The sequence below is a fragment of the Gossypium hirsutum genome, chromosome A13 (genome assembly GCF_007990345.1).
Source record: "Gossypium hirsutum isolate 1008001.06 chromosome A13, Gossypium_hirsutum_v2.1, whole genome shotgun sequence".
In the NCBI taxonomy this organism is placed as follows: Eukaryota; Viridiplantae; Streptophyta; class Magnoliopsida; order Malvales; family Malvaceae; genus Gossypium; species Gossypium hirsutum.
In genome coordinates this window covers 103,135,792-103,146,103 of record NC_053436.1, presented here as the reverse complement: position 1 = coordinate 103,146,103, position 10,312 = coordinate 103,135,792, and positions in this window count along the sequence as shown.

Here is a 10,312-nt window from a genome sequence, read left to right as displayed (position 1 = left end):
GATAAAATAAAATCCATTCAAGAGTTACCACATCCGCGCACGCAAAAGGAAGTCAGAGGATTTTTAGGGAGGTTAAACTACATCGCCCGATTCATCGCTCAACTTACCAACCAATGCAACCCAATCTTTCGGCTTCTTTGAAAACATAACCCGGGAGAATAGAATGAGGAATGCCAGGTGGCCTTTGATAAGATAAAACAATATTTGTCTAGTCCTTCAGTGCTAGTACCGCCAACTCTAGGAAGACCATTAATTTTGTATCTAATAGTGTTCGAAAATTCAATGGGTTGCATACTGGGGCAGCATGACGAGTCAGGAAAGAAAGAAAATGCGATCTACTACCTCAGCAAAAAGTTCACTGAATACGAGGCAAAGTATTCGTCTATTGAAAAATACTATTGCGCTCTGGTTTGGGTAGCTCGGAGACTTAGGCAATATATGTTGTATCATACAACATGGTTAATTTCAAAGCTGGACCCAATAAAGTACATGATGGAATCACATGCACTCTCAGGAAAAATGGCACGGTGGCAGATCTTACTATCGGAGTACAACATCGTCTATGTGAGTCAAAAGTCAATAAAAGGAAGCGCAATAGCTGGCTTTTTGGCAACCCGAACAATGGATGAATATGAGCCATTGAGATTTGAATTCCCAGATGAAGATTTGATGTGCATTACAGAAAAAGAGGGCGAGTCATCAAAAAAGAAGTCATGGAAGATGAGCTTTGATGGTGCATCGAACGCATTGTGGCATGGGATTGGAGCAGTCTTAGTATCGCCAGAAGGGAACCATTACCCACTCACTGCCAGGATGAATTTCTTCTGTACCAATAACATAGCGGAATATGAGGCATGTATCATGGGACTTCGTGCAGCTATTGAATGAAACGTCAAAACTTTAGAGGTATACGGAGACTTAGCCTTGGTGATTTACCAAATCCGTGGAGATTGGGAAGTGAGAGACTCGAAACTGGCTAAATATAGTGATCTAGTGGCAGAGTTGATTAAAGAATTCGAAGAAATAACTTTTAATTACCTCACACGAGAAGAAAACCAATTGGCTGATGCCTTGGCCACTTTGGCTTCAATGTTCAAAGAAAACAGAGAAACAGAAATAATGCCTCTTCAAATGAGCATATATGAAGTCCCTGCACATTGTTTCAGCATTGAAAAAGAGCCAGATGGACGGCCATGGTTCCATGATGTCTTAGAATATATCAAGAATCAAAAGTATCCCGAACAAGCAAACGAGAACGACAAAAGAACAATCAGAAGAATGGCAGCAGGATTCGTTCTTGATGGGGACATCCTGTACAAAAGAGGAAAAGATCAGGTGCTCTTGAGATGCGTAGACACTGTTGAAGCCAGAAAAAAACTTAAAGATGTCCATGAGGGAATTTGCGGGACACATTCCAATGGTTTCACTATGGCCAGGAAGATTATGAGACTCGGATATTACTGGCTGACGATGGAAAGGGACTGCATTAATTTCGTACGAAAATGCCACAAATGTCAAATTTATGGTGATAAATTCATGTAGCCCCTTTGCCCATTCACGTCATGACTTCTCCGTGGCCTTTTTCTATGTGGGGCATGGATGATATAGGACCAATTTCCCCAAAAGCTTCTAATGGACACTGATTCATTTTTGTGGTTATTGATTACTTCACAAAATGGATAGAAGCCGCATCATTTGCCAATGTGACGAAGACTGCAGTTTGCAGGTTTTTGAAAAAGGAAATCATTTGTCGATATGGTTTGCCTGAAAGAATCATTTCAGATAACGCCTTGAATTTGAACAACAAGATGATGAAAGAAGTGTGTGAGCAATTCCAAATAAAGCATCATAACTCCTCGCCCTATCGCCCAAAGATGAACGGAGCTGTTGAAGCGACCAACAAGAATATTAAGAAGATTATTGGAAAAATGACCGAGACATATAAAGACTGGCACGAGAAGCTACCATTTGCTTTGTATGCATATCGCATATCTGTACGGACATCTACGGGAGCAACTCCTTTCTCTCTGGTCTATGGAATGGAAGTTGTGCTACCTATCGAAGTTGAGATCCCCTCTCTACGAGTCTTAATAGAGTCGAAATTAGAGGAAGCAGAATGGGTTCGAGTTTGATATAACTAGTTAAATCTCATCGAAGAAAAATGTCTAAAGGTAATTTTTCATGGACAGATGTACCAGAAGAGAATGATCGCGGCTCAAGATAAGAAGGTACGGCCAAGAGAATTCCACGAAGGAGAACTCGTGCTGAGAAAGATTCTTCCAATACAAAGAGACCTGGGAGGAAAATGGTCACCAAATTGAGAAGGACTATACGTCGTAAAGAAGGCATTCTCGGGTGGAGCTTTGATTCTCACTGAGATGGATGGGAAGGAGTTACCGAATCCAGTGAACTCAGATGCTGTGAAGAAATATTATGCCTAAAAACAAAAAAAGAAAGGGTGATCAAGGTGAAAACCCGAAAGAATGTCTTGATTAACAACACAAAAGATTAGGATGAAAACCCGAAAGGGCATTCTAATGAAGCAAGCACTAGCTTAAAAAGCAAGGCGTTTTGAACGGTGGGTCAAATAGTGAGACTACAGTATTTGAAGCATTTCTGAAAGCTCGAAATTTTCTACGCAAGAAGCCATGCTCGAAAAATTCTTGATTGAGAAACGTGGAAGAGTTCATGCATTGAATATCTAGAGCATTTGTATTCGTTGAATGCAATCCCTTTTCTCTTTATGACACTTTTTACTATCATTGGTTAACTTTCTTTGTTTGCTACATTTGAAATGAATAAATGTGAGGTATCCTTTTGTCCCTACCTGACCATTTTCATGCATCTCATTATGTGGTTCACTTACATGATAAATAGTGAAATGACATACTCTAAACAAAAGAAATGTTAAGCATTACCCGGGTAAGAATTTGATAAGTACAAGAATCTCAAAGTGAGGACAAAGTTCAACCAGGGGCAAAAGAGTGATATTTGAGAAACATTGATTACTCGTGAAACTTGAGGACGAGTACAGGGCCTAAAGAGAAAGTCAGGAGCCGAAGTAATGAATGTAGATCATCACGAAAATCGTGATGAAAAAGGCATACGACAAACATGCCTAAGGCGCATAGCATAATCATGTAGGCATAAAATCATTTACGACAAACATGTGCATATCATGATAACATCATGCATGACATATACAGGTACTCCAGTAGAGCAAGAGGATGTGATGATAGCTGAAAAGACACATGAGTTCCACCAGATGACATGTTTTGGTATTCTGATATTTTTATTTCTGTTTCAAAATTCAACTCATATTGTGAGAGGTGAGTTGAGCCTCGGGGCACGCTGAGGTATTTTCAATTACTATTTGTCAAAAATCAACTCATACTGCGGGAAGTGAGTTGAGCCTCGGGGCACACTGAGGTATTTTCAATTACTGTTTGTCAAAAATCAACTCATACTGTGGGAGGTAAGTTGAGCCTCGGGGCACGCTGAGGTATTTTCAATTACTGTTTGTCAAAAAAATCAACTCATATTACGAGAGGTGAGTTGAGCCTCGGGGCACGCTGAGGTATTTTCAATTACTGTTTGTCAAAATTAACTCATACTGCGAAAGGTGAGTTGAGCCTCAGGACATGCTGAGGTATTTTCGATTTCTGTTTTTCAATTTATGTTTTCAAAAATCAATTCATAGTGCTAAAGGTGAATTAAGCCTCGGGTCGCATAGCCAAATTACGTTTTCAAAAATCAATTCATATTGCTAGAGGTGAATTGAGCCTCGGGTCACATAGCGAGGTATTTTCAATTTATGTTTCAAAAATCAACTCATATTGCAAGAGGTGAGTTAAGCCTCAGGTCATATGCCGAGGTATTTTCAATATATTTTTTTTCAATTTCTTCTTCTCAAAAAAATTAACTCATATTGCGAGAGGTGAGTTGAGCCTTGGCTTACACGCTGAGGTATTTTCAAGTTCTGCTTTTCAAAAAAAAAATCAACTCATATTGCGAGAGGTGAGTTGAGCCTCGGCTCGCACGCTGAGGTAATTTCAATTTTCATTTTTTCAATTTATGGTTTTCAAATTCTGCTTTTTAAAAAATCAACTCATATTGCAAGAGGTGAGTTGAGCCTCGGGTCACATGTTGAGGTATTTTCAAAATCTGATTTTCAAATTAAGTTTCAAAAAAACCAACTCATATTGCGAGAGGTGAGTTGAGCTTTAGCTCACATGCTGAGCTATTTCTGTTTTAATGTCTGTTTTTAAAAATTCAATTCATATTGCGAGAAATGAGTTGAGCTCAGGATCACATGCCAAGTAAAAAAATAAAGATTGGAGTTAATCGAAGATACATATTTTATATCCCTGAAGTTACAGTGAAGAGAAGATCGAGGCTACAAATCTCTTCTCCTTAAATCTCCGAAGTTGCAGTGGAGTGGATCAAAGCAACAATTCCTATGCCCCTGAAGATGCAGTGGGATGAAACCAAAGCAACAATTCCTATGCCCCTGAAGATGCAGTGGGATGAAACGAGGCTATTAGAAGAAAAAAAGTACCAAGAAGTTAAGATTCAGTGAGATTAAGCAAAATTGGCCATTTTGGAGTCTTTGCTCCATTCTCGTTACACGACAATGAGCAAAGAGGGGCATCTGTAATGGCAAATTTTTGGCCCAAGCAAAAATAAAATCCACATAACCAAAATTCAAGTCCATTTACAATGTTAAACAGCCCAAAAATCAAAACAGGCCCAATTTCTACATTGGAAGGCCCAAACCCAAAACTAAATGACCCAAATAATACAAAAACCCTAAAGTCTACCTAGCCCAACACACAAAACATTTCAGCAACCCTAGGTCCCCCCTATTTTTGTTTTGCGCCGCAACCATGAAGCAGCCTCATACCTCCACTATAGCGGCCCCATATCCCCACTACAACAGTCCCATACCTCCACAGCCCTCGTACGCCACGCCCACACCCCGTACGCATGCGAACAGACTCTGTACCTGCAAGAAGGAAACAAAACAACGGCAGCAACAGAGCAGTAGCCAATAGAAGAAACAAAATTTTTGTACTTTTCTTTGGAACATTCGGCTATAAAGCCATGTAATAGCCGTTGTAAGTTTTTTACGGGCAATAAGAAAAAACAGACACAATACCCGCATACTGAATAGCAAAAAGAAATCAAAAAGTCATTCAAAGGTGATTTCACATTTTTTCTTTATTTTCGATCTACTTGTGATTTTTTTTTTAGCATGGAAAACGAAAGGCGTGTTTGAAACAACACCGATGAAAGCCCACATGTCTCGAAAATATGGAGATTCGGGCTAGGGCTGTTTTTATTATTATTTTCATCAGATTTTGCCTTGTTTTTTGGTAGAATAGCACAAGATTTTAAGTTTTTTTCTTTTTAAAAAAAAGAGAAAAATAGAGAAGGCGTGTGTTTACCCGATCTCCGTGGGCGTGTCCTCCGTTGACAAGGTCCGGTCGCCATTGACGCACAGTCAGCCATCAAATAAATGATGGTTTAGGCGGCTACATGTTGAATCAAACCCTAGGGGAAGGGGTTAAAGCTTCTGTTTAAAAAAAAAAGAGAATGAAAGGTTGCTGGGTTTTGAAAAGGAAATAAATGGGAATTAAAGCTTAGCAACAGATTTGGAAATGATGGAGTTTAAAGGAGGGGACCCACGCGTGTTGACCCAATCCAAAAGATTGGATCCGCATTCTTTTGTTTCAAATGGGCTAATGGCGCATTTGGTCCTTCTCTTTCACGTCAATTTTCAATTGACTTCTGTTGGTACTTTGTTTATTTTTTAAATGTTCCCTAATATTTGTAAGTTCTTACACTTTAGCCCATGTCTCAACGCAGTGTTTCGAGATCAGGGATAATTTCAGTCTTGGTCCCTAAAATTCACGCGTGTTATACATGGGTCCTTATTTTATTATTAGTAATTTATTTTATTTGTAAATTATCATTTTTTATTTTACTTTGATTTTAATTAGGTAATTTGTTTAGATTCATTTTATAGTTTTTTTTATTCGAGCTTATTTACTTGCATATTTTAAGTCTAGTAATTATTTTTTTTAGAATTTTTTTTTATTTTTATCATATCATTGATGTCTTTTGTAATGTTTGTATTAATTATTTGTATCATTTGCTTACTCGTTTATTTTAATTTAGGTAACTGTATTTTCACATTTTTAGATATTATTTTATGTAAACGTTTTTATACATGTATATATACTTCATTCCATATCTTTGCCTACATTTATCCAATAAATCACTTTATTTTAACCTAAATAAATACACATCGTTTTAAATTTCATATTTGCTATTATTTCATAAAAAGAAAATTCTCTAATAAAGGCAATATTTCGTGTTTGGGAAATTCGAGAGATCGGGCCCTAACTTACTGGGTTTCGATTTTTCTCGTTTAACCTAAATAACGGCATATTTTTTAATCATAATACGAGTTTTAAATAAAATGCTTACTCTCTGATATTTGAGGTGTTGTGTCCTAACTCACTGGATATGACATCTTATTACCTCGAGATAAGATTTTTTTTACAAATAAGGCAATATTTCGTGTTTGAAAATTTTGAGAAATTGTGCCCTAGGTGTTGGGTTTCGATTTATCGTTTGACCGAACGACCAAATATCCTTTTTATAATTTCAATGTATAAGTTTTGGAAATCATGAGATGATTTTGGTATCGAGGGTTTGAAATGTCGTGTCCTACGTGCTGGATGTGATATTTCATTTCTTCGGAACAAGAGAATCTTAATATCCACTTCGAGTTATCCAAACATTCATAAAAAGGGATCGTATGTCAAAAATTATTTTAAAATTTTTAATTTTCGACATTAAGACACTAACCAATCAATTCAGTACCAATTTTTGGGCGTGTCGGGGGTGCTAATCCTTCCTTGCACGTAACTGACTCCCGAACTTGTTCTCTTGAAATTCGTAGACCAAAATGCCATTTTAGTTTTGTTAAAACAAAGGTGATCCGATCACACCAAATAAAGATCGGTGGGGACTCCCGTTTTAATTTTCAAAGTCGATTCCCATTTTCAAAAAAATGGTTTCGACAAAAATTATTTGAAAATTTACTAAAAGGTATATCGAAGATTACCAAACTTATATGAATTTGTCAATAAAAATCTATTAAAAGCTATTAAAATGATTTAAAAGATTAGTAAAATTATTTTTGAGGCTATAAAAATTATATGATAAATGATATCGAATATTATATTATGTATTTTTTGAAATTATATTAAAATTAGATTAAATATTATAAAAAATAATTATATGTAACTTATCAAGGTTATATATATATTTGAAAGAATATAAAAATTGATTTTGACTTGCCAAGTTACTTGATTTGTTTAAATTGAGAACTTTGGTTGTGTAAGCTTAGCTTTTCAAGACCGGTTTTCACATAGCCTTACTTTGATCTTCTTAATTAGGCTCGATTAACATTTCCTCCAAGTAGTACAAGTATGTAAGCTAATGTGACCATGTTGGGTGTCGAAACCTTTTTTTTGAAAAACGGGGATCGACTATTGTTTTGAAAATGAAAACGAATGTGAGAGTCGCCACCAATCTTTTTTGTTTAGGTGTGATCGGATCACCAAGAAGCTTGGTCATTTTAATAAAACATTTTGGTTTACTAAAACAACGATTTTGGTCTATGAAATTTGAGAGAATGGGTTCGGGAGTCAGTTATGTGCGAGGAAGGATTAGCACCCTCGTAACGCCCAAAATTGGTACCTAATTGATTAATTAATGTCTTAATGCCGAAAATTGAAAAGATTTAAAATAAATTTTGAAATACGATCCCTTTTATGAATGTTTGGTTAACTCGAGGTGGATATTAAGATTCTCTTGTTCCGAAGAAATAAAATATCACATCCAGCACGTAGGCCACGACATTTCGAACCTTCGATACCAAAATCATCTCATGATTTACAAAACTCTTGCATTAAAATTTTAAAAAGGATATTCGGTTGTTTGGTCAAATGATAAATCGAAACTCAGCACGTAGGGCACGATTTCACGAAATTTCCAAACACGAAAATTGCTTTGTTTCAAATTTTTACGATCCCTTTTTATGAATGTTCGTTTTACAAAAATATTTGAATAAATCGAAGCGGATGCTAAAAACCTTCTTATCTCGAAGTAATTAAACGTCACATCCAACACAATAGGACACAACATTTTAAATTATCGAGAATAAGCTTGTCTTTTGATTTTCAAAACTCATGCATTTTAATTTCAAAAGGATATTCGATCATTTGGATCAAACAGAAAAATCGAAACCCAACACGTTAGGGCACGATCTCTCGATTTCCCAAACATGAAATATTACCTTTATTAGAGAATTTTCTTTTTATATATAAAAAAATAGCAAATACGAAGTTTAAAACAATGTGTATTTATTCTATTCAGAATGGTAATATGCGAATGAGATTATTATATTGATAAGTAATGAGAGTATGGATATACTAATAAGAAAATAATTCACAATAATCACATATTTTTAACTATTGATATGAACAATCAAACAATAAATAACTAACATAAGACAATGACACAAAAATAATAATAACAATAATAAGAACAACAATGATAACAATGTGTAGAGGCCTAATTTAGCCTGGGCCAATAAACCCAAAATAAAAAAAAAACAAGTAAAAATCTAAATATCATTAACAGTCCATCAGTCCAATTACAAGAACGGCCCAAAATATGACTAGCCCAGTGCACTCAGACCTAAAAATACAAGCTCGATAGGCCCAACAATTTAATTCCCAGGAAACCCTAGGGTTTCCACCTTTGCGCCGCAGCCTTTAGCCACCGTACAGCCCCAAGGCCTCTCCGTACCTCCGTACGCAGCACCGCACGCCAGCTGGCCTTCTCCGTACCTGCAAAAATGGACAGCAACAACAACAGAAAAGAAAAAATATTGTATTCTTTTGTTTTCCCTTATTCGGCTATAAAAGAGCCCAAAGGAATCATCTTGTTTTTACACGAACACTGAAATAAAAAAAAGGAAGAAGAAACAATCAGAGGAAAAAATATCTTAAAGGTGTCTCTTTTGTTCATTATTTTGTTTTTTTTTTCTTTCTTTCTATTCGAATCTATTACAAAAATACATAAAAAAGGGAAGATTTTTACTCGTTCGGTGTTGACATCGTCGGCATTTGCTTCTCTAGCCCAAAGGTAGACAGATCCTTGGGAATTCGGTTAAAACCAGGGCGGAGAAGGCTGAAACTCGAAAGGTTTTCTGACTTTTGGGTCATTTTTGTGAGGGTTTAGGAAATTTTAAGCTCGGATTTGAGCTTTGGAGGGCTGAAGGGGTTAAAGGGTGGCCCTTTTTTGCGATTCCCGGCAACCGGGCACGGTGGAGAACATCGCCGGCGACCGGTGGCCACCGTGGATCTCGTCGGATTGGATGGCTGGAGTTTTGGGGAGAGGAGAGAGTTGAGAGAGTCTGAAGATTTTTTTAAAAAAACAAGAGGGTTAAATGATTTTTTGGTAAAAAATTTTGGTTTATATAAGGGTGCTAAACGGCACCGTTTTAGGATTGGTTCAAAAGGCCCCAAAACGACGTCGTTTTGGGGTCAAACCCGAAATCCGACCCGCCCTCTATAGGATCCACGTGTTTCCTTATTGATGGGGTATTTGCACATCAAGTCCTTCCGCATTTTCTGTTTTTCTAAATCCAGTTTTTCTTTTATTTTGATTTTTGCCTTTGGATTTTATTTCATCTTTAATATGGTCCATTTGAACGGTGTCCTTTTGAAAGAGAGGGTAAATCTCCCCTTTGGGCCTTCCTTATATGCGCGCGTCTCAATCTATTCCTTTTACCCCTTTTTTTTTTATTTTCACAAATTTGCCCTTTAATTTTATTTCATTTTTAATTTAACCCAGGGCCTTTTGAACTGAAACGCAATGTGTAAGAACTAGGGATATTATCCCATTTAGTCCTTGCCAGTTTCAATGCATTACAATTCGGTCCTTTGGCTTTATTTTTTTTATATTTTTACCCTAAAACCCCGTTTGGCTTTCAAATTAATCCTCCTATTATTATTATAGCTATTATTATTATTATTATTATTTTGTTATTATTAATTTTAATTCTTTTAATACTACTTTAATTATTTTTAGTTGATTTAATTTAAATAGTTTGTCCATTTGTTTTTATTTAAACTTTATTAGTTTTTATTGAATTATTTCTTTATTATTTGTCCACTGGCTTATTAATTCCCTTTTTTTCTTTTTTATTTATTTTATAATCAGTTTATTT